The sequence below is a fragment of the Dermacentor silvarum genome, chromosome 6 (assembly GCF_013339745.2).
Source record: "Dermacentor silvarum isolate Dsil-2018 chromosome 6, BIME_Dsil_1.4, whole genome shotgun sequence".
Taxonomy (NCBI): Eukaryota; Metazoa; Arthropoda; class Arachnida; order Ixodida; family Ixodidae; genus Dermacentor; species Dermacentor silvarum.
Window position 1 is genome coordinate 79280966 of NC_051159.1, and position 21720 is coordinate 79302685.

A 21720-nucleotide genomic window follows, 5' to 3' on the forward strand; every position below is an offset into this window, starting at 1 on the left:
CTGCCCCTGCTCCCCTCTCCCGCCGGGCAGTCCGCGCTGGTGTCCGGGAGGAGAACCTGCAGGCCAAGGCCACCTCAACGCCTGTGCAGGGCCTGTCTTATGCACAGGCACTGGCCGGCCTCCCACAGGCGCCCCAGCAGAAGGCAGCCCCCCCCCCCCGGACGGCCCCCCACACCGGCCCCACGGAAGCAGCGACGCCAGCCGCCTGCCACCCCTGGGAGCGAGCCCACCACAGCCCCAGCATCACTGGCAATGCCTGGCCCGGACCCTCGGGACCAGATCATTGCCAGCCTGCAGCTCGCCCTGAAGGCCATCGGGGAGATGCTGCCTGCCGAGAGCCCCCTCCGAGCCATCTGCCTGCAGGCAGTGGCAGTCCCGACCACAGTCAACCAGCATGGCTGATCCCTCACCAGCCACAGCTGGGAAATGCCGTCGCCGCCCGAGTGTTCTCCAATGGAACACCAACTCACTGCGGCGGCGGCATGCAGAGCTGTGCGCGCACCTCCTGCGGTGTGATTTCGACGTCCTCGCACTGCAGGAGGTGTACACTGTGGCCGAGGACCTGCGGCTGCCGGGATACACGGGCTACTCTGGCGCCACCACCTGCTCGACGCAGAGCTGCACGGACGCTCCCTGCCTGGAGGGTGCCCACAAGAAGGGGAAGCCGAGGACTGCCATCTACGTCCGCAGCAGCCTGGCCCACTCGGTGACCCCAGTCTCGGACGTCGTGGGCGGCGCCATGGAGTGCTGTGCTGTCACGGTACGCCTTGACAGACAGGACACGACCGTGGCGAGCGTCTACGTTCGTCCTGGACAACAGTGGGACCCCTCCAGCCTGGTGCGGCTTGCAGCACGCCTCGGCGGACATGCAGTCCTGTGCGGTGACTTCAACGCCCACCACACCGACTGGGGCAGCCGCAGGTGCACCCGCCGAGGCAGGGACCTCTGCAACGCCATCAGCCGAGCAGGCCTGGTGGTACTCAACAAAGGAGGACCCACGTACGTCCGCCGTGGGGTGAGCACAGCCATCGACCTCTCCCTTACCACCGAGCAGCGCTCCTATGACTGGGCTACAACTCCCGACACTTGGGGATCTGATCACTTCCCCATCTTGATCACCCCCGGGTGTGGGAGAAGGCCGAGGTCACGAACATACCACGTCACAGCTTGGTCCCTGTTCAGGAAGCGCTGCAGTGAGTTGGAAGATGGCTGTGACCTCCTGAGTGCCATCAAGGAGTGCGCCCAGGCAGCCACAGTCCAGTGCTCTGCTCTGCCCGATACTCCTGCCCCGGATCTGCTCCTGCTCAACCTCCGTGCGTCCAGGCGACGCGTGGAGCGCCGAGCAATCCGGACGGGCAGTGCAGAGCACTGGACCGAATACAGGAGAGCGGATGCCCGCTGCAGACGACAGGCCAGGCGCAGAAGGAGCCAGAGCTGGGGGAGCCTCTGCGCCACCATCGAGAACCGCTCCAAGGGCCCCCTGGCCTGGCGCCTCCTAAAGTCCCTGACCGGCAGGAAGGTCAACCGCCACCCCGTCCTCGCGGTGGCTATCTCGCTGGGCATCAGCGAGGCGGCCCTGGCGGAGTTGCTAGCGGACCACTTCGCCCCCCCCCGGCTGCCCTTGCTGCGGCCATCCTGCCGGTCGGACTTCCCCCTGCCAACCCGCCTACCTGCCTGCTGGAGCTGCATCCGGAGTGGGCGACCAGCCAGATCGCGGCCATCTGCCAGGACCCACTGACTCTCCACGAGCTGCAGACGGCCCTGAGGAGGGGCAAGCGTCGCAGTGCACCGGGAGCAGACGGAGTGACACTCCAGATGCTCCGCAACCTGGCCACCAGTGAGCAACGACGCCTGCTAGACTGCTACAACAACATCTGGTGGTCAGGACAGGTGCCGGAGGCCTGGCGCACAGCCATCGTGGCCCCCATTCTGAAGAGCAATAAGCCGGCTAACGAGCTGTCCTCATACCGACCGGTCTCTCTCACCTCCGCTGCCTGCAAGGTGATGGAGGCCATTGCTCTGGCACGGCTCGAATGGGTGGCCCGCGCCTGCGGGTTCCTCGCGGACCAGCAGACAGGCTTCCGGCGCCGAAGGTGCATTGCGGACTCCATCGCAGACGTCGTCTCCACCCTGGAGGACGCCAGGGCCAGCGGAGACCTCGCCATGCTCCTCCTCATCGACGTCAAGGGGGCGTTCGATGGCCTCCCACATGCGGTCGTCCAGCAGGCTCTGGACCTCCTGGGCATTGGCGGCAACCTGCGGCGGTTCCTGTCATCGTTCCTGAACGACCGCACCCTCAGGGTCCGCGTGGGCCATGCAAGGAGCACTCCCCGTCCGGTCGCAGCAGGCGTACCACAAGGGTCAGTGGTGAGCCCGTTTCTCTTCAACCTCGCCCTGGCCCGGTTGCCTGCTGCACTGCCGACCGACCCTCGCTACAAGGTGGAGTGCTCTATCTACGCGGATGACATCGCCCTGTGGGTGCGGGGACCGCCGCAGTCAAGCCGCCACGTGTGCCTGGCCCTCCAGAGAGCCCTGGACACCACGGCCGCCTACCTGGGAAGCATCGGACTCTCGGTTTCGACGGGGAAGACGGTGGCCCTCCTCGTCCACCCGAGAGCAGCGGCACGGCGCTCAGCTCCCCGGCTGCAGCTGGAAGGCGTGCGCATCCCATGGAGTACGACTGTGTCGTACCTTGGGCTGCGCATCGACCACCGGCTAACCTGGCTACCGGCAGTCGGGGCCATGCAGACCCAGACCATCAGGGTCCGCAAGGCCGTGTCGCAGCTCCTTGCCCATGGAGAGGGCGGCTCGGTGAAGTGGGCCCTGCGGCTCTACGAGGCGGCGGCCACATCACGCCTGCGGTACGCCCTCCCGCTGGTGGCGCTGCCGCCACGCCGCCTCGAAAAGTTGGAGCTGCAGCACCGGGCGGCCATCCGACTCTGCCTGGGCGTCCCCCGGAGCTCCCAGATTGCCGCTACCCTTGCGGAGGCTGGAGCATGGCCCCTGTCGCTCCTCTTCCTGCAGCAGGGGCTGAGGCACGTCGACCGCCTCCACCATGCTCCTGATGGCAGAGGCCTGCTGCGTCGCCTCCAGTCCCGGCCTTCCTCAAGGATGGGTCAGCTGTGCCGCCTCTACGAGGAGGTGGTTGGCAACCCACCGCCGAATGCGGTACAGCTGCCCCCACCGCAGAGGCCTCCTGTCCCCATCGCCACGGAGCTGCCCGGGATTTCGAAGAGGCGCTCGCCCGCTTGCGCCCTGCAGCAGACGGCCGCCTGCCTCCTGGACGAGACCCTCGGAGACCACCTCCTGGTGTACGTCGACGGTTCGGTGGTACCGGACACCGGCTCTGCCACGGCGGCCTGCACGGCACCAGCCCTGCAGAAGAGCAGGCAGTGTCGACTGCCCAGACACGCCAGCTCGACTGCAGCGGAGGTGGCAGGCCTCCACCTGGCCGTCGACCTACTCTCCGAGGAGCTTCCTGGGGTACCAGCGGCCATCCTCTGCGACTCCAAGGCAGCCCTCCTCGGCCTGCAGAGGCCAGAAAGCGCCAGCCTTGGAGTCGCACTGCTGTCTACCCGGCTGACAGCGCTGCAGGACGCAGGCCACCCGGTGTCCCTGCACTGGATCCCCGCCCACGTAGGGATCCCGGGCAACGAGGCAGCCGACACCCTGGCGAAGGACGCCCACCACACCACTGTGCCCCTCAGTCGGGCCGTGACGGAGGGCGACTTCACAGGACTGAGGCTGCGGCGACACCTGGCGACCCACCACCCAGACAAACGGGTGGCACTGGGATGCCCCCCACGACCACTCCCCCAGCGAGGCCTGGCTCGCAGGGAGACCTCGCTCCTTCTCCGGCTCCGCATCGGCTGCAGCTGGACGGCAGCACGCAGCTACCGACTGGGACGAGCGACGTCCCCGGCCTGCAGCTCCTGCGGGGAGCCGGAGACGATCGAACATCTCCTGCTGGCCTGCCCGGCGTACCTCCAGCAGCGGGGCCCACTCCTGCAGGAGTTCCGCCGCCTGGGCCTCCCCTCTGGCAAGGAGGAAGATCTCCTCTTCCCCGGCCGACACCACCTTTCTGCACTTCGAGGCGTCGTGGAGTTCCTTGACTCGTCAGGGCTCTCCGCACGCCTCTAAGGACATTTCTACAAGCGGGAAGGCCTCACGGCCTCCCACCCCACCCCGGGCCTGACCGGCCTGGCACAACACCCCTGCAGACTCTGCAGCACACCAAGGCCTTCCATCTCGGCCTGATACGTGCCGCCTATGCCTGCCGGTTTTGCTTCGCCCAGCCATGGCGACTCCACTCTATCCCTTCTTTCGCTCCCACTTACCCCTCCCCGTTGGCGCTGAGCCGTGCTCCCTCAAGGGCTGCAGAAGATAGCGCCAACCTTTCCCTTTCCCTCAAGAACCACTTATCATCATCATCATCATCCGTGCTCGCTTAAGGGCTGCAGAAGTAGGCGTCTCTTTTCTCCTTTACAATCACCATATATGTAGAGCAAACGCGCCTTCTTCAGACGCGCGAGAGGCCGTGGGGGAGGGGGAGGGAAGGGAGGCGACGTTTAGCTGGGGCACCAAGTGCCTATTTATATCAGAGGCTCCGGCAACAGTCACCAACGCCGCACGCATTTTGAGCTAATGCGGGCAAAACGCCGATGGCGTCGACAACAGTTCTGCGTGTTGTTGCTACCAAAGCCGCTCACCTTACTTCGTATGACATTGCTGTGTTGCTATCGCATTCATTGCTTCGCCCTTAGGGCGAAACTGTGACATTTTTTATTGCGATAGCAATTATATGGACACTCAAAAGCAGATTTCTGCCGTCGGCGTCGCCGTCGCCGTGAGGTTCCGTATGACGTCAATGGAGATGAAATCGTGGCCGCGCGCCGCCGAACGCTGTATGTGCGAGTGAAAGGGCGCGAGGGACGCGCTCTTTCACGGGGAGTGAACGCACGGCGGAGAAAAAACGCGCGTTCTGCGCCGTGCTTCCTTAAGGGCTGCAGAAGTAGGCGTCTCTTTCCTCCTTTACAATCACCATATATGTAGAGCAAACGCGCCTTCTTCCGATGCGCGAGAGGCCGTGGGGGAGGGGGGGAAGGGGGAGGGAAGGGAGGCGACGTTTAGCTGCGGCACCAAGTGCCTATTTATATCAGAGGCTCCGGCAACAGTCACCAACGCCGCACGCATTTTGAGCGAACGCGGGCAAAATGCCGACGGCGTCGACAACAGTTCGGCGCGTTGCCGGTGCTGCTGCATGTCCAAGTTTATACAGCTGATAAAGCTAATATCATTACTCCTTATATCTCTCTACAAATTTGCTATCGCAATTGATGCTTCACCTTTCAGGTGAAACTGCGACAACTTTTTGTTTTTTCTTAGGATATTCTCGATGGGAAGCATAAAAGGTGCTCACTATTCTCTCGATCCTATTCCTGCCCTCTAAAAATCCTGAAGACCCTCCGTATGACGCGTTCACGACGACACCTCTCCACAGTGCTCCTCCTGTCTGCAACACCAACTCTTCACGTGTTCTCTCTTTTCCTCTTCACACTCCAGCCATCACAGCATCGAAACCCACATCGTTACTCACAAGCAGCTTCGCTGAAAAAAAAAAGAGAAATAACTCGGTACCTGACACGTGCAGCCACGGGACCTTGGAAGCGCAGCTCGCGGCCATCTCACCTCCAAGCGATCAGAAAGCTGCAATAAGAAAAATGAATTAGCAAATGTGTCGAAGTCACTATAGAAACGCCGTCGTGCAACATAGGTCTATAAGAATTAATACATGTTAGGCTGTATGCCGCAAGCAAAGGGGCTGCGCTGAGCTACCTACACACGACAGCCAAATTCCCACCCGCGTTTCAACTTCAAACCTGTTTGCTGTTTCTTGTTGGCTCCAAACCTGCCGTGATGGCTCAGAAGCGCGATGTAGCTGGCTAGATTGCCGGCGGTGCGTCGACCGCATTCTTATACGGGGCAATACTGCACAAACGCTTCTGTATTGAGATCTTGTTCAACATTTAGGAATACCAAGGAGTAAAAAAATAGAGCTGCTACCTAGAGCACTGCATGGGCTCGGGCTTACCCGAAAGGCCGGGCCGGGTAGGGCAGTTTTTTCACAGGCTCGGGCCGGGCTCGGGCACGCCATTTGCTTTTTGACCCGGGCCCGGGCCAGGCTCGGGTATTTTGACGCGAGCCCTGGCCGGGCTCGGACTTTCTGGTAGTGTGCATGTAACGTGCAGTGAGTTATCCTCGCGCTTGTCGACTTTGCAAAATCTGTTGCCCCGGCGCTGCTGGAAGCTAGCAGTGCTACTCCTGTGTACTTCGCTTTTCTCCTTCCGTCGTATTTTGCGCTGTTTGAAAAGAATGTGAAGTCCAGAAAGACCGAAGTCGCCTCAAATCAAAGGATGTCATTGTAATTAATGCTTTCAGCGCGGTGCAAGCACGTTCGCGACTTGCTGATTCTTCAAAGGCGAATTGGTAAAACGATGACTGGTAAGATAAGATAATTTGTCACGCGTCTGAAATATGGCACTGCGTCCATCCATGATTGCCCGCATGTTCTCAACCGGTCATCTAGCAGCAGCGCATTACGCTGCACCACGGAGGAACGAGAAGCTTTCTTTCTCCATTTACTCCATCCATGCGCTGCGCCCACGACCGGTCATGGCTGCGCTTCGGCTATAGAGTGTACTAGAATACAGTTGAGTGGGACGAGCGGCTGGGGCGGCGCATGCTTTGCAGTGAGGCACCCGACGTGGAAAAATACTGTGGCGGCGCTGCGATAGAAGTGAATTGGGTCGCATCAAGGTAGCGCCTTTGGAAACTGCTAGCGATACTGCTCGGCAGGGTCATTCGTACTACTTCGCGCGCTGGTATTTGCGTTCAGACCGCTGAAATGGTGTTCATAATTGCATATGACATGTATTTGTGCCATAAGAATTAATTCAGTTCATTCTCTACTTTGTTTTATTTTTTTAATGCCACTCGGTGATCTTTTTCGGCCTCGGGCCGGGTTCGGGCCGGTTTTGAGCCGGGCTCGGGCCGGGCTCGGGCCTAAGGTAAAGGGGTGGCGGGCCGGGCCGGGCGGGTAACGTAGATTATTTCCGGGCCCAGGCCGGACTCGGGTCTCGCCATAAAACTTTTGGTCGGGCTCGGGCGGGCAGCCTAACGTAAAAATCGGCCCGTGCAGTGCTCTACCGCTACCTGCCATGACACATTGACTGACGTGTAGTCCTTACATTCATATTCGATGCAACAATGGCGGTGTAGGGGTGAAACAACGCTTCAGTATGGGTCCACAAAGTAGACTAAACTTCAAGAGTGTGCAATACAATCTAAACCGAGAGAAAAGCTGAGGGAATGTTAGGATAGTAGCGTGCTATACTTAACTGAGACGGCAGCGCCAGAAACAAAACGAAAACACGGGAGAGATCATGTTGTGGACCTTTCCGCCACGTTTGCATGCACGCAGAGCTCTTTAAGTTAGTTTAAGTAACAAAGTCACTCGTCTTTTATTACTCTGTTCCCGCTTTTTCGTGCGCAGACGACGCACCCGCTTTTTTCAACAGGCGCGCCTTTCTCGAAAGCTAAAGTGTCAGCAGCAGACAGATGAGCGACTCGACGGAAACCGTCTGCGCTAGCCAATAACGAAGAAGAGGAAAAAAATTGGAACAAACACATCAAATCAGGAGCCACAAATGAAAGCTAAGGACAAGCTCAATCTGGTTCCAGATCAACAAGGAGGCAAACACTGTAAGCAGGAAACGAAAACAAGAAATCACGCGTGGTTTGCATTTGGACGGAGGACTTCGTTTGAGTGCCAGTCAAGCTTCCGCGACGTAAACTAAGAATAGCTACAAAGTCAAAGCCTTCCGGTCTGACATTCGACTAACGCGACTATTCCCGACCCTTACGCCTCGAGCAAGTTATTTTCGAGCGCTGTTGCGGCGCCGCCCGCACGCTGTGAGCAAAGGACCTCATGGCGCCTGGAAGAAAAATTTTCTTTGTTGATCAGCCGATCGAAAAGATCACCAGACACGATTAGTTCTCATGAATCGCGGTGCCTGCTGGACGACGAAGTGCACGAGACGAGTTGGGTTCACGTCGACTAGGTAGATCGAATTACTGTCCTTTGTCGTAACTTCATGCCGGTTTATATCCGCGTTTTCATATTAGCGCAGCACGGTTGTCCAGTTATAAAACCACGTATTCTTTGTGTGGAAGCATCGCTTTATACTATACACTTGACATCTGGAGAGTCTTGAGCGTTTAGCAAGACCGAAAAGAGGCAGCCCTCCACTTAGCTCAGCGAAACAGCATGTCCATCCACTCTTTCGTTCACTACATTTTCTTCTTCTTTCTTTTTCTTCTTTTTTTCTTCTTTTTTTTCGAGGAGGGTTGCCTTCCGGCGTAGTAAATAAAGAAAAGTTCATGAATATGAATGCGACCCTGCATCTGCAAGACGTCCAGTCCGTGTCTGTAATTAAAGCCATTGTGAATCCACTTGCTCAAGTCAGCATGCCGGTCACCCTGGAGGCCATACCGTCTGAGCAAGGGCTCCCGAATATGTCATGTGCTTGGGCAAGTCCACAACAGGTGGTACACATCGGTGTCTTGTGCCAGGGGGGTACAGCTGTGGCAGGTGGTGACCTACTTAACGAAGCCCTTCCACTTGCCGGTGACGGCAAGCGTGAGGGCTACCCCAGCGTCATATTCTCCGCGGGCAAACTCCATCTATGCTTTCCTGGGCGTCTATTTATTTCCTCGCTCGTTCGTTTAATGACGTGACGTTCATGCACTTAGGATTGTTTTTACCGGCAAGGACGTATGGCTATGTTGAAACAAAAGGGCGGCAAGCGGCTTTCTGCAATGATTAAGCAAACAACTATTTGAGGAAGTTGTGCTTTATATTCTCGCACCGGAAGGGGAAAACATCAGCGCCAACACGTCGTCAGAATGCATACCCATACTCCCTACCCTGCTGCAGTTTTCTTGGCAAGTCAGGTCTCCGGAACCCTCAAGCTGGAGGATAGTTCGTCAAAATGGAACAGTTGTCATCCAGCCTACTGTAGCATGAAGCTTCCTCTGTATGTTCCTTTGAAGCTTGGGGCTACAGTCTGGTGGATGATAATTTTATTGCGATAGCAATTATATGGACACTCCAAGCGCATTTTTGCCGTCGCCGTCGCTGTGAGGCTCCGTATAGTCCAACTGCGATAAAATCGTCGCCGCGCGCCGTACGCTGTGTGTGTGTGTGTGTGAAAGCGTGCGAGGGTGAGCCGGCAACCGCAGCTTAATCTCGCGCACGCCAGAGAGGAAGGCGGCCGGAAGCGCGCGGTCTTCGTTCGCGCGCTAGGCACGGGGAGGAGGCGACGGAGACGGCTGGGTGGGGGGTGCGTTCTTCTCCTGCGACTGCTGCTCACGGGCTGCCGCGCGGGCGCCGTGTCTTGAAAGCGATCTGCGATGTGGCCGAAGTGTGCGCCCGGGGGGAGGGGGGGCCCATCTTCAAAGCGATCTACGATGGGGACAAAGTGCATGCGCCGAGTGCCGGTAGCTCCGTATGCGCTGTGCTTTCAACGTTTAGTTCGTGTTGAAGCGAGAGACAGAGCGAAGGTCACTTTGCTAGCTGCCGCTGGCGCGCTTTCTCACTCTAGCGTTTTGACGAGTTTCCGCGGTCATCGAGCGGGATGGGTTCATGTTTACCTGTGTGCGCGTGACACCGTGCTTGTTTATTTAGCGACGTAATATTTCAGTGGAAATTCGCTAGGTGGAGATAAGTAATTAAAGGGAAACTGAGACATCCACCCAAATGTTGCAATTTGCTACAATGGAAACCCAACCGGATTCCTCGAAAGAAAGCCTCGCAGTTGAAGAAAAATTCGTCCTGGTCCCGGCCATTGTAGCAAATTGCTACATTTGGGTGGATGTCTCAGTTTCCCTTTAATTGTTTATTTAGTTAGTATGCGAATATTTGCAACTTTGTACGGCCGATAAAACTACTATCCTTACTTCGTATAGCTGTCTGCTAATTTGCTATCGCAATCGAGGCTTCGCCGTTCGGACGGAACTGCGACTTTTTTTTTTTTTTTACCTTTCATTACTTCGAAACGAGTCACAGAAAAACAAGAACACCTTCATGTATAGTTTCCGTTTCATGAAGTTTCGCTTTCACTAGTTTCGTTATGGCAGCACTCGACACATCGGCACGTGCTTACAACTTCAACGGGAGACTGCCGTTGCTGATGCTACGTGTGCACGGGCTACCGGCATTTGGTATGTACCGTGTATGCATGCCTGTGCTTGCCACGTGTGCCTAGAAAAGAGATATGTTGGCTCTGAAGCAACGTGGTAATAGATAATGCTCATTGTCACGGCCCTCACGAATACTTCGTTACTCGATCCTCCTTTTCCGTATTCTTTCTTTCTTGTAATTTATTTTAACTTCATCTTTCACCCTATTATAAGGAACAGCATACCAGGCATTTGCATAGACTATAAGGTTTAAAGCTTTCATCCTTTCAGTATTTTTCTCTCGCTATATTTATTCTCTTCGTGGTGTTTCGTTGCTGTGCACTCGCTGCTCAGTGGCTACGCCGCTCCGCTGCTGAACACAAGGCGACTCGTCTACGTTTCACCGAATTCGACCTGAATGGAACGGAGTAAAAAAAAGATGTGCTGGCAATGAAGAGGCGGTTGTTCTAAAAGATAGGTCCGGTTGCTTCGAACCCAAGCTTCGACATAGTCCAATTCCCATCGTCTCTCTCCCAGAAAAAAAAAATAAAACATAAAAAGAAAGAAAGAAAAACATTATAAACGAGCTACACGTTGATACAATGAGTATCATGCTATAATTAAAAACCTCACACGATAAAAGCTTTCACGTAGATAATCGCAACCGCGAAAACTTTTATGGTGTAAGGTTTTTAATTATAGCATGATACTGTTGTGGGGGCACACATTGCCGGGACAATCCAACATACCACGCGAATCAGCTCAGCAACTGCAGCCTGTATCGTCAACAAGTATTATTTAATCCTTTTTCAGCAGTGATGAAAATGCGGTTGCTGCAGCGTTGGGCAAACAAGTACAAAATGTACGCAAGTTTGGAGAATATGAGCTTTCCTTTATTGTTGGCATTGATACGTCGACAGTATCTCATCATACTGCGCTTTGTCTCCGACACTTCGTGACGACACCTCCTATAGAAAACGTGCATGGTGCCACCGATATCTGCAGTGATACACGCCGTGCGTTATCTCGCCCTCGCAGAGATTAAGAAAGATGCTGCATGTTGGGCTGTGCGGTCGCCTCGGAAGCAGGGGCGTTCCGTGGTTTCAGGGACAAAATAAGTGAATGACGTGCTCTCACGCGGCGATAGCGGCCGACGCTGCGGGCCAATCGTGCGCCGAATTCGCGATCCACAGCAATTATTACTGGCCAGACACGCTGTGAGGTGGAGCTGGCCGTTATCACGAGTTAGAATGGGTGGCCTCACGCGGCTCTGCCACTCAAAGGAGGTGGGAAGTGCAAGCGACTTGTCACCGGTTTTCGGCACCGGCAGAGCGTGTTCCTTATCTCTCCGATGTCTCGGGTGGCTGGCGTGGCACTACGTCATAAGTACGCGCGTTGCTGGCGGCTTCACGTTCTGCACAGCTACGACATGGCTAGCCTAATACAGTCACTTCGGTAATACTTTAACAGAGATTACAGAATGAACAACTCTTTATATGCATCCTCCTTCTTAAGTTGCCTTTCCCGTGTTGCTCTCCGGTTGTGGGGCTGAGCTACTTAGAGGCACATTCCTTCTCACGCCGTCCTCAAAAGGTAGAGAATATCGTACAACACGACTCTAGCTAAAACACCTTCCTCATTGTTTTAACCCCTACGCCCCCCTCTCTCTCTTGCCCCAACATTTAATTTTGAGTGTACAAACAGTAAGGCTAAACCAGCGAGTAAACAACCGATAACGCTGAAATTAAAATCATGTCATTTTCGCCGGCTTATGTCAAACCGGCGAAAAGCAACTCTAAAACATGGAAAATAAAAGAAAAAATAAGGGAAACATTACATGCCAACAGTTAATACTGTCCCCGACAACGAAGTGAGCTTGCTTTCTAAATCTATTTTACGAAACAATGCGGAGGGGCCTGAACAAACTAAATCTCATTTCGGGTTCAGTGTTGAGCTCCGAGTTATAAACCACTTTAATTGATGCAGCTCTGGTTTGTTGTGCTACCTTAAAGCTTCCTAGCTGCTTAAGGCCCCATGTTATGAACTGTCGAACCTACCACTAGAGCCCGTGTGCAATGGTTTGTTGAAAACCAACCTAGTCCGTCTTCGGAGCGCACCGTAGCACTCCTGCACTGAACTTTCCTACTGAAGACGATAAATAATGCAAGAAATATTAAGCGCGAACTGGCGCCATCTTTGCTTCGTTGCACCGTTTTGAGGCTAAACGCATCAAAATGGTTATGACGAGTTAAGAAGTAACACGTGCTGACTACAATCAGTTTGTGACGTCAATGCAACAATACGTACGGCACAAGCCGTAGTCGTCGGTCAGTAAATGGAAACGGTAAAATGTAATCTTACCCGTCAAATACGTTTAGGATACGAGAAAGCACCAAAACGAGAGAGAGAGAGAGAGAGAGAGAGAGAATGATTGTGGAGAGGCAGAGGCGCTATTGGTTCTCCGCGATCACTCTCTTTCGCTCTCTCCCTCTCGTTTGGTGTTTCCTCATGACAGAACGACGAACGCTCAACGGGCCTAACCGTTAACTCTATCTACCACTCACCCCACCACACCGACCACGAACAAGACCGCTCCTATTTCCAGTGGATAAATACGTACAACGAGCCCTTTACTTGAAAGAGGGCGAGAACCACGGACGTATATGCACCGTACAATAATCTCTACACAGGGGGAAAATCTTGTGGAACCTCTTTTTGACCACGTTGTTCAAGCTAGCACGGAAGTCGCGATTCGGAAAATCGCGAACAAAGACGCCTGGGGCCTATTCGCAAAACAAATGTCAGTTTCATCGGAAGGCGAAGCATTGAAAGCGATACAAAGGTTCAGCGTTGCGCTGAGGGCCTCCCAGAACGCCGGCATGGTGAGGAGCGTGTCATTCATTGCAGGTGTCGCGTCTCAATGGTGCACGAGTGGAGACGGAAGGAAACCAGTTGGCATCATGACGTTAACCGCGGTGTGGTATGCGCAGAACTGTTCAGCGGGAACGCTAATGTGTGTGCCCTCAACGCTCATGCCCGTGGTGGAAGCCCAGCTAGATCCCTGCACTGGCTCCGACAGAACCTCGTTGCTTCTGGCGCCAAACGCACTTCGCGTCTCTGAAGGCCTTCTAATCCTACGAGCATGGGCAGCGCGTGCGCCGTTGATAGCAGAACAGCACGAATACGCCGACGGCGACGGTGCAAGTACGCCTCGAATGTCCGTGCAATCAACCAAACGATATTACGCTATACTCTGTTTCATACTTCGCGTGAAATGCCGTGGAAGCTACATGCAAGAAGTTCGGTAATTAAAATGTGTAACTTCGCGCGCCTCGCCGTCAAGTTTCGTGGTCGCGGACTTGGTCGCACATGTTGCGAGAGCAGAGCACGAGCGTGCGCGTGGAGCGCCGCGACGGACTGCAAATTGAAAACCGGAATAGGAAAATTATCTAAAAGGGAAATTATCTAAAAGAATGCATTAACAGCCGTACAACACAGTTTGTTCATATTTAAGGTATATAAAGCTTTGATCGATTATTACTGAGCCTAAATAAAGAGCAATTACATGTAATTGCCATGGTGGGAACGCAGCTATACTGCCAGAAATCTTGCTAGCCTCCACAGCATTGCATGGCATGTACGAAACGGAGTATATAACTGTTAGCACGAGTAGACGTCAGCCAACTTGTTATGCGACGTATTGTCGAACATGGCCGGCCAGCGACGAAGAGCACTTATGAATGAAAAGCTTCGTAAATTGGACCCCTCTTGTTGGATTTTTGCAGCAGGAAGTAAAACCGCGTTAATTAATGACTTTACATGATTTAATTACGCTTTTTCCTCTTTTAGTGAATTTTTATCAGTGCCTTGCAGTTCAGATGTATCAATAAATTGGTAATTCTTCCCATAATATTTGCTTGTGGTCATGACTTAGCATTACGCCTACGTACCCATCTTGATCAGAGAAGGGGCAGGCTTGCCGAAGTGATATGCATCGCACATGAGCCAGAACCATGGACTGTATTATTATTATTATTTTTAAATTTTTTTTCTGGCTCTACGAACCTTGATCCTAGTCGACTCACGTTAATTTCCAGTTTTATCTCCTACGGCTGATAAAGGAAATTCTTGCTGACAGAAAGTAGCTCCGCTTCACGAGTGCTCGCGAGCTATGTTTTTATGACTGGCGTCAACAGATACATCTCAAGCACATAGGGGTGCGCTTGATGGGAAAGCCACAAAATTCCGATCACGTCCGCTACAGTACCTGTCCCGAGTAGTCCCGAGCAGCAAAGCCCCGCGCGCCTAGAAGCGGGAGAGCACCGCGTCGCTAATTCGGGCGGCCGACTCCAGTTGTCGCCACCGTCGTGCAAGGCGTGCGGCCACGTGACGATCAGGCGCGCGCTGCGCGCGGCGTTGGAAAAGCGCTCGCGAGCGCAGCAAGCACCTCACGCCGAGCGAGCAGCCCGTTGGAGCAACGCCGTCGACGGCGCGAAGGCGCAGCCCCCGCGTTTCCCCGCCGCCACTCCCCGTGCCGCTGCTTGCGTTTCGTGGCGACCAGGCGCCTTTTGGCTCGCACTGAAGAGGGACCAAGACAGGCTCCCCCGAAACAGCGAAAACAGAAAGTGGCTTTCGGGACCACTTGAGAGCCGTCGCCTACCTGCCTCCGTAGCTACCTGTGCGTGTTTCAAAACAAGGAACGATACGACCTTACGAAGGCACGTGGCCGCACGTTTTTGTGGACTTTGAGCGGCCTGCTGGCCTTCCGACCTGAGGCAGCGAAAACGAAAGCCGTTGTGACGTTCCGACTCGGCGAAAACGGCGCTGCACTCATTCCACCACCTCCAGCCGGCGGCTGCTGCTCCGTTGGCCATGTCAACCGCGGCGGCAGCGGCGGCGGCGATGAATGGCCGGCACCACGCTCACAACCACCAGCCGCACCAGCAGCAGCAGCAGCAGCAGCACTTACCCGTCCACGAACTGTTAGCGCGATACCACGTGCCCCGACACCACTCCGGCGTCATGGCCCTGACCACAGCGGCGGTGGCCGAACCGGTAGCACCGATGCGTCAACAGCGGAAGCCGTCCCCTCCGGTGTCGTCGAGCGACCTGGGATCGGGCGGAGGAGGCGGTGGCGGCAGACGTCGCCAGGGCTCGCAGGCTAACGGGACGCCGACGACCGCCACGCGAAGTCCGAAGTGCGCCCGGTGCCGCAACCACGGGCTCAGCATCGCCATCCGGGGCCACAAGCGCTTCTGCAAGTTCCGCCAGTGCGAGAGCCCCAAGTGTCGCCTGACCGTCGAGCGCCAAAAGGTCATGGCGGCCCAAGTGGCACTGCGCCGCGCCCAGGCACAGGACGAGGCCCTGGGCCGCATACCAACCGACGAGGACGCGAAGCCCGTGCTTCCGACAGACCCAGGGGCACCGATGCTTCAGCAGACCGCTCCGGCATCCCTACTCGGGGGACCCTCGGGAGCAGCGCTGGCCGTGTCGACCAACTCCGCCTTCAGGGCTGCCCCCGGTGAGTGCAGGCACAAAGTGATTCTACTGCAGACAATCTCTTGTCGATTCGAGGAGGAAACGGTCGCTCGGGCCAAAGAGAGAGGACTCCGTCGCTACATCGTAACCACCTCGCTCAAGGCGGGAGAACGAACTACTATATTCCATGGAAAGGAATCGCGTTTGGAAGGACGCCACTTCTTTATGTATTCTCTTTTAAAGACACGATGGAGAGGGACCTGTCGACCTCTCTTTCGACGCTTCTTTCGCTTGGTCCCGTGTGAAACCACGTGACCTGCGTCTGTTTTTGGAGACATCCCATTCAAATGACCTCGTCGTGAAAGGTCACCGCGCTATACGTGATAAACTGCTTTCGAGAAGCGTTCCACTGCGCAGCAAGAGCTTTCGCTCTTCCGCACAAAACGTGAGCAAAAGGTCTTGCCGTGCAGAGTCAGATTACGGCTGTTTCAACCCGTGAAAATGAATTGGTCATTCACAACGCAAATGTCATTGCTGTTTGATGATCGCTTCTGCTGCTTGATCGCGTTCGCGTGTTAAGCGCCCGGCACAACACTGGGCAAGAAGCTGTATTTGTCTCGCATCCTTGTCTCGTTTGTTGCGCTGTTTTCGTTCTTACCTCTCCTGAACGCGCGGATGCACATTTCTTGCAGGTAATAATTGCCCATTCCTGAACGCGGAAGCTCCTGCAATGATGTCCTACTTTGCAGGAGATTCTGTTTTGGCAGCCTGTGGCCTTCACATGGTTTGTTCGATGCTATGCAAAGCATGTTTCTCAAACAGCAAGCTTGCTTTGGCACACGTGTAACTAAGATAAATGAGCATCTCAATACGCATGCAACATTGTCGACACAAAACAAGTAATCGAATGACGTTGCTTGACACCCATCTCTCAGACTACAATTCAGAGCTCTTTCTGATGGAGTAGACTTGCATCTCTGGCGATGTATTTTTGCCTATAACCACTATACGTTATATGCTTATTTCGTGTTAATGTATTGAACATTCTACGTCCCATGATTTCTGTTGTTTGTGGCCGGCTACGTTTTATCATGTGTTCCCATGATAGGCTTCATGCTGGGAATTTTCGTGTTATGCGACGCGTATTGCTTCTTGCGAGTGGGAATCTTTTGAAACCGTGAGTTCAAGAGCTTCCGCACTTCGCATTGTAGATTTTCCAGGATTCCGGAGTCGGAGTTCGTGCAGTGTTCAAAGACATCTCTGTGTTACACACGCAGTAAATTGTTAGAAACACTTGTGCATGCGCAGAAACCATAAATCAAACATTATAATGTGTACACGCTTCCGAATGCTGTCGGTATCAGTTGGCAAAAGCTCTTCCACCAAAGGTAGGTGGAAAAGCTTTTGCCCTGCGGTAGGAGATCTTGTTAACTGTTAGGTGTGCCCAGCAACAAGAACAGTGAATTTTCACCTGAGAAAACTTTAGCAGTGGTATGCCAGGTCGCCTGATTTTGAATTGACGGAAATGATGACTTTCTACTAGGCTACAACGACGATTTTACGCTATTTGTTCATTTCTACATTACAGTGTCATTCATAATCAAGTGATGATTATGTGTTTGTCTTTGATTATTTGTTTTTAATAAAGTATGCCTGGGAGCTGCTTCTGGCGTGACATCTTCTAGCCGTATGCCGCCAGTTGGTATACATTACAGGAGGATGACGCAAGCTGTTTCTGAAACAAACCATCTGACCAGGCTTTACATGTATATATTTTAGTATATTCTAACCCTATAGTTATGGGGCCACCTCACTTTTGTGTAATTGCGGAGAGCCCTAAGAGATACTGAACCCCAGCTAGTGGCTTAAGCAGAATTTTTTTTCGGGGGATCAAGCGCACTTGATCGGGGAAAGAGAGAAAGGGCAGTTCGCATACTAGCAAAATTTTCAAGGGGGGGGGGGGGGGGGGGGGGAGTCACTTGCCTGGTGTGCCCCTCCTGCTGCTCAAGCCCCCGCTTGTCAGGCTACGCCACTGATCCCAACTCCAGCCCTAAGAAACCATGCTGTTGCGTTGTTGCGACGTAGAGAAAACAATGTCGTGGTTTTTTGAAACTGTCTTCATCCTTATATGCTCTGTAATGTCTGACCTCCAATGTATTCTTAAGTTCTCGTCCAAAAAAGCTGAAGCGCAGCTGCAAACGTAACTGCAACTGCTCCTCTTCTTCTCACCAGAAACTAAAGAAAAACCTAAGCCGGCGAACCGATCGAAACTCTTATATCCTCTTAGGTCCGGGTGTACTAATTCATGTTTGTTTGTGCCACAGTTCTGTGCAGTAGTGGAAAAGAAAAGGAAAATCTCGGACATTACTATACTGTACATTAACTTCAAAATTTAATTACTCGGTAATACCGAAGGCACATTAAATAATGAACATATGATCATCCTACCGCTTTGACCTTCCTACCTAGCACCTACCACCTCAATGGAGGCAGTTGACTTTGCTTAAATTTTAGGAGCCCTAGAGATCCTGAACATAATTCCAGCCAGACAAAAAATTGTTTTTCGGAGGGGAAGGAGGGGGAAGGGGGGGGGGGGGGGGGCGGCGACGCACTTGGCCACCGGGGACGACACACTTATCCGTACCTGGAAGATGCATAATTCAGTTTTTCGACAACACAAAGTTTTCCTCCGGAAGGTTCCTCTTGTAGCATCACGTGAACTGTCACCTTCCCTTTTATCGTTTCATCGATTGGAAAGATCAAAGGTAGATTCACGCATTGGAACCAAATTATATATTTTTCATACATTTTGTGACAGTCCAGCATAATTGGTGAGTGAAGGGGATATGAAAGAATGCAGATTGCGAAGGTTTCAGATGTCACTGTTTGCGAACCATTGGCTTGACGTCGTCAAACTGTAATACAAACTCTAGTGATACTGGCGTAGACGATTTCTAGCGATCGTTTGAGCATAGCCACTCTGTCTAGACACTCTACAGACGCTGTCTAGACAGGGGAGCTGCGTCTGCACATGTAGTGACTGTCTGTGCACACTATATATACAAATCATGTCCCAGTGGCCAACAACGCCCTCCGACCTCTATTAATGGTGACGCCACAGTGAAATTATACACCGTCATGGCAAGCATTTCATAAGATGCATAGGGCGCCGTAGGCACAGCGTATTTCATCACGCGAGTAGCGGGGCACATTTAAGTTTGTAAGACCATTCTCGTCTTTCGATGGCAAATGAAAGTGGTGGTTGATTATTATGCCAATGTGCACTTTACTGCGTCAAAGACAAATAGACGCCGGTCCTTATTTCGCACCATAGTTTTAATTACTCAGAGAACAATCAGTCAACTGATCGATCCACAGATTGGTCAGCCAATTGATCGATTAACGTAATGAGTTCAGCGGACATCCGAACAGTGAAGGGAGATTCTTAAAATGAGGGTTGCCAGTCAACTAACACTGATTCCTGGAAAGAAAAAACGTCCTTATTGGTACAATATTTAGCTCTATCAACTGGTTAGCTCAGCTGATAACGTGATTGCCCAATTCGGGGAGTTTTCTTTTGTCCACACCTTTACGAGGCATAATTCAGTTTTTCGCCAACGCAGGTTTAATGGGAATTCGTAGCAATTTTCGCGCGATATATTTTCCGTTAGGGTCATTGATTCTATGCGATCACGCCGGTGCGACTTTGGGTGAGATAAACCATTAATCCTCAAATATCAAAAGATTGTGTGCAGGTGGGTTAACAGGGAGGAGGTACCTAAGGGTAATAAGGCGTTGCGATGAATGGATACGGCGAGAGACCTTTGTAAAGACATGCACAAATTGACTTTTAATGAAGAAGAGGTTATATTTCACTACTGCACTAGGCAGACGTGGCACAGTACGTGCATCTGGTACGTAGTTTAGTCATATTCGTGCTTGTGAGAAGAGAACAATCGCGTGTGGTTGTGTCGCTGCAGAAAAATTCCGCGCGACTAACCGCTCGAGACATTTTGCGTGTATTCGCGGGCTTCTTTCTCGCTCGGAAAAACACTGTTATGTAGCAAGTATGGAGCAACAGAAAGCTGTATGGGGAGTTTTTCATGTTGCTCTACAATTTTCTCATTGACGTTCTGTCTAGCTACGTGGCATTTGCATATTTTTAAATCTTGGTGCATGATAGTTCGGACACCCTGTATATATATATATATATATATATATATATATATATATATAAAGAGAGAGAAATGTAGAAAATAGTAAAGAAAAGGACAATGAAAGTGGACAAAAAGATAACTTGCCGCCATGGAGTCGGACCCACAACCACCGCATTGCGCGTGCGTTGCACTACTGATTGTGCCACGGCGACGGCTATCAATTCGTCCAGTAACTTGGGTATTTATGTTTGCTAGATCTAACCCTGGGAGTGTCAGCCAGCGCCACTCGGAGCCGTGGTGAGCGGATGTGGAACATTTTATATTGCCTGATGGCCTCACGTAAAATGTGAACGTAGGAGAGCAGGCACGTGGATAAAAAGCCCTCGCATGCTACCTATTGACATCAAGGCAGCCAGGTTCGAGACCCTCCCTTTGAATGAACGAGAGAAGAAGGGAAACAGGTTCTATCGGTTTTAGGAAACGTACTTTTTATTTATACCTTGAAATATTTCGCCATCTAGCTGAATATTGCCAAATTAAATATACTTGAAGCGTAAAGTTTACAACGGCTAACAATGCACCAAGAACAGGTGCCAGAATTCTGTAAGAATCATCTTTTAGAGCGTCTGAAGCGGAGTGATATATGTATTAGTTCACAGCTTAAGCGAAGTTGATACTTTGCTTACAGGAGCTTTGCGAAAACTGTGTTCCCAAATTATTTATATATTCCAGAGCGGCGTATATCCTGTCAATTTTGCCTGTTTGGCATGTCCAAGCTGGTGCAGTAAACAGAGTAATAATGTGGTTTCTTTTTGCTGAGTTAGAGTTGTAAGCTTGGAGATTCAGTTTCGTTGTATTTTCCGATTTTCAGCGATTCTAAAATTACTGACGGCCTAAAGAGTCACCTAGCCAGGTGACGTCGAGTTCGCTCGCGTCTATCGTGGACCAAATAAAGTTCACTCACTCACTCACTCACTCACTCACTCACTCACTCACTCACTCACTCACTCACTCACTCACTCACTCACTCACTCACTCACTCACTCACTCACTCACTCACTCACTCACTCACTCACTCAAGGCCTAAAGAAAGTGACCTTACTTTACCATTTATATTAACGATTTCCTTTAAGTGCAACAAACTTCACCAAACAAATCATAATCGGTGCACTGGATGGCGAGTAGAACTATTTCTCTATTTTCATGTATAAAGATGGGAGCTTCCGAGGTAAATTTTCATTTTAACAACGGCAGGATGACGGCGCGATGATGGCACGAAGAGGGCACGACGGTCCACAAATCACGGATCCGGGACGGAATCTAGGGTGGGGACTCTACAACTGCTGCAGCCTCCGATCTATCCTGCGATGACGACATGATAAACATTGACGTTCATCATAGTGATGAAGCTGTGAACGTCTAATGTCGGAAGGAGACAGATGAAGAAGGACGGGAAGGAAAGACAAGGAGACTAACTAGACTCTCTACCTTTGGCTGCCCTACAAGGTGTGATGGGGAGTGAAAGAGAGAGAAGACAGCGTTAGATTACTCACTTGCGCTAGAAGAGGCAGAGCGTGTATGCCGTCACAGCCTCAAGTCTGTTGCTTTCAGGTAGTGCAGAAACCTTCATTTGGCTTTCTCGGCTGATGAGAAAGAGAGAAAGAAAATGGAAGGAATGGTGGTTAAGCAGGTTGTACCTGGTTTGCTACACTATAGATTAGGAGAGGAGGAAGCACTAATAAAAGAAAGGGAACCGGCTAGTGGGAAGTGGGGCTAGGCGCCCAGAATTGCAGCTTCCGTAAACTGCCGATCGGCTCTTTCGACATACGATGTGCATTGAGCAGAT

The 21720-nt window shown here is 52.6% G+C and overlaps 1 protein-coding gene across 2 annotated transcripts in view; it reads right to left on the minus strand.

The window, feature by feature from the left end:
- LOC119456744 (acetylcholinesterase) overlaps positions 1–21720 on the minus strand; it is a 266636-nt gene that overhangs the window by 165848 nt on the left and 79068 nt on the right. For both annotated transcript variants that reach the window (XR_007467510.1, XR_007467511.1), the window contains exons 2-3: positions 21428–21517; positions 5638–5706 (exon numbers count right to left, since the gene is read on the minus strand). The gene's annotated coding sequence lies outside the window, so the exon portion shown is untranslated. The remainder of the gene's footprint in view (positions 1–5637; positions 5707–21427; positions 21518–21720) is intronic.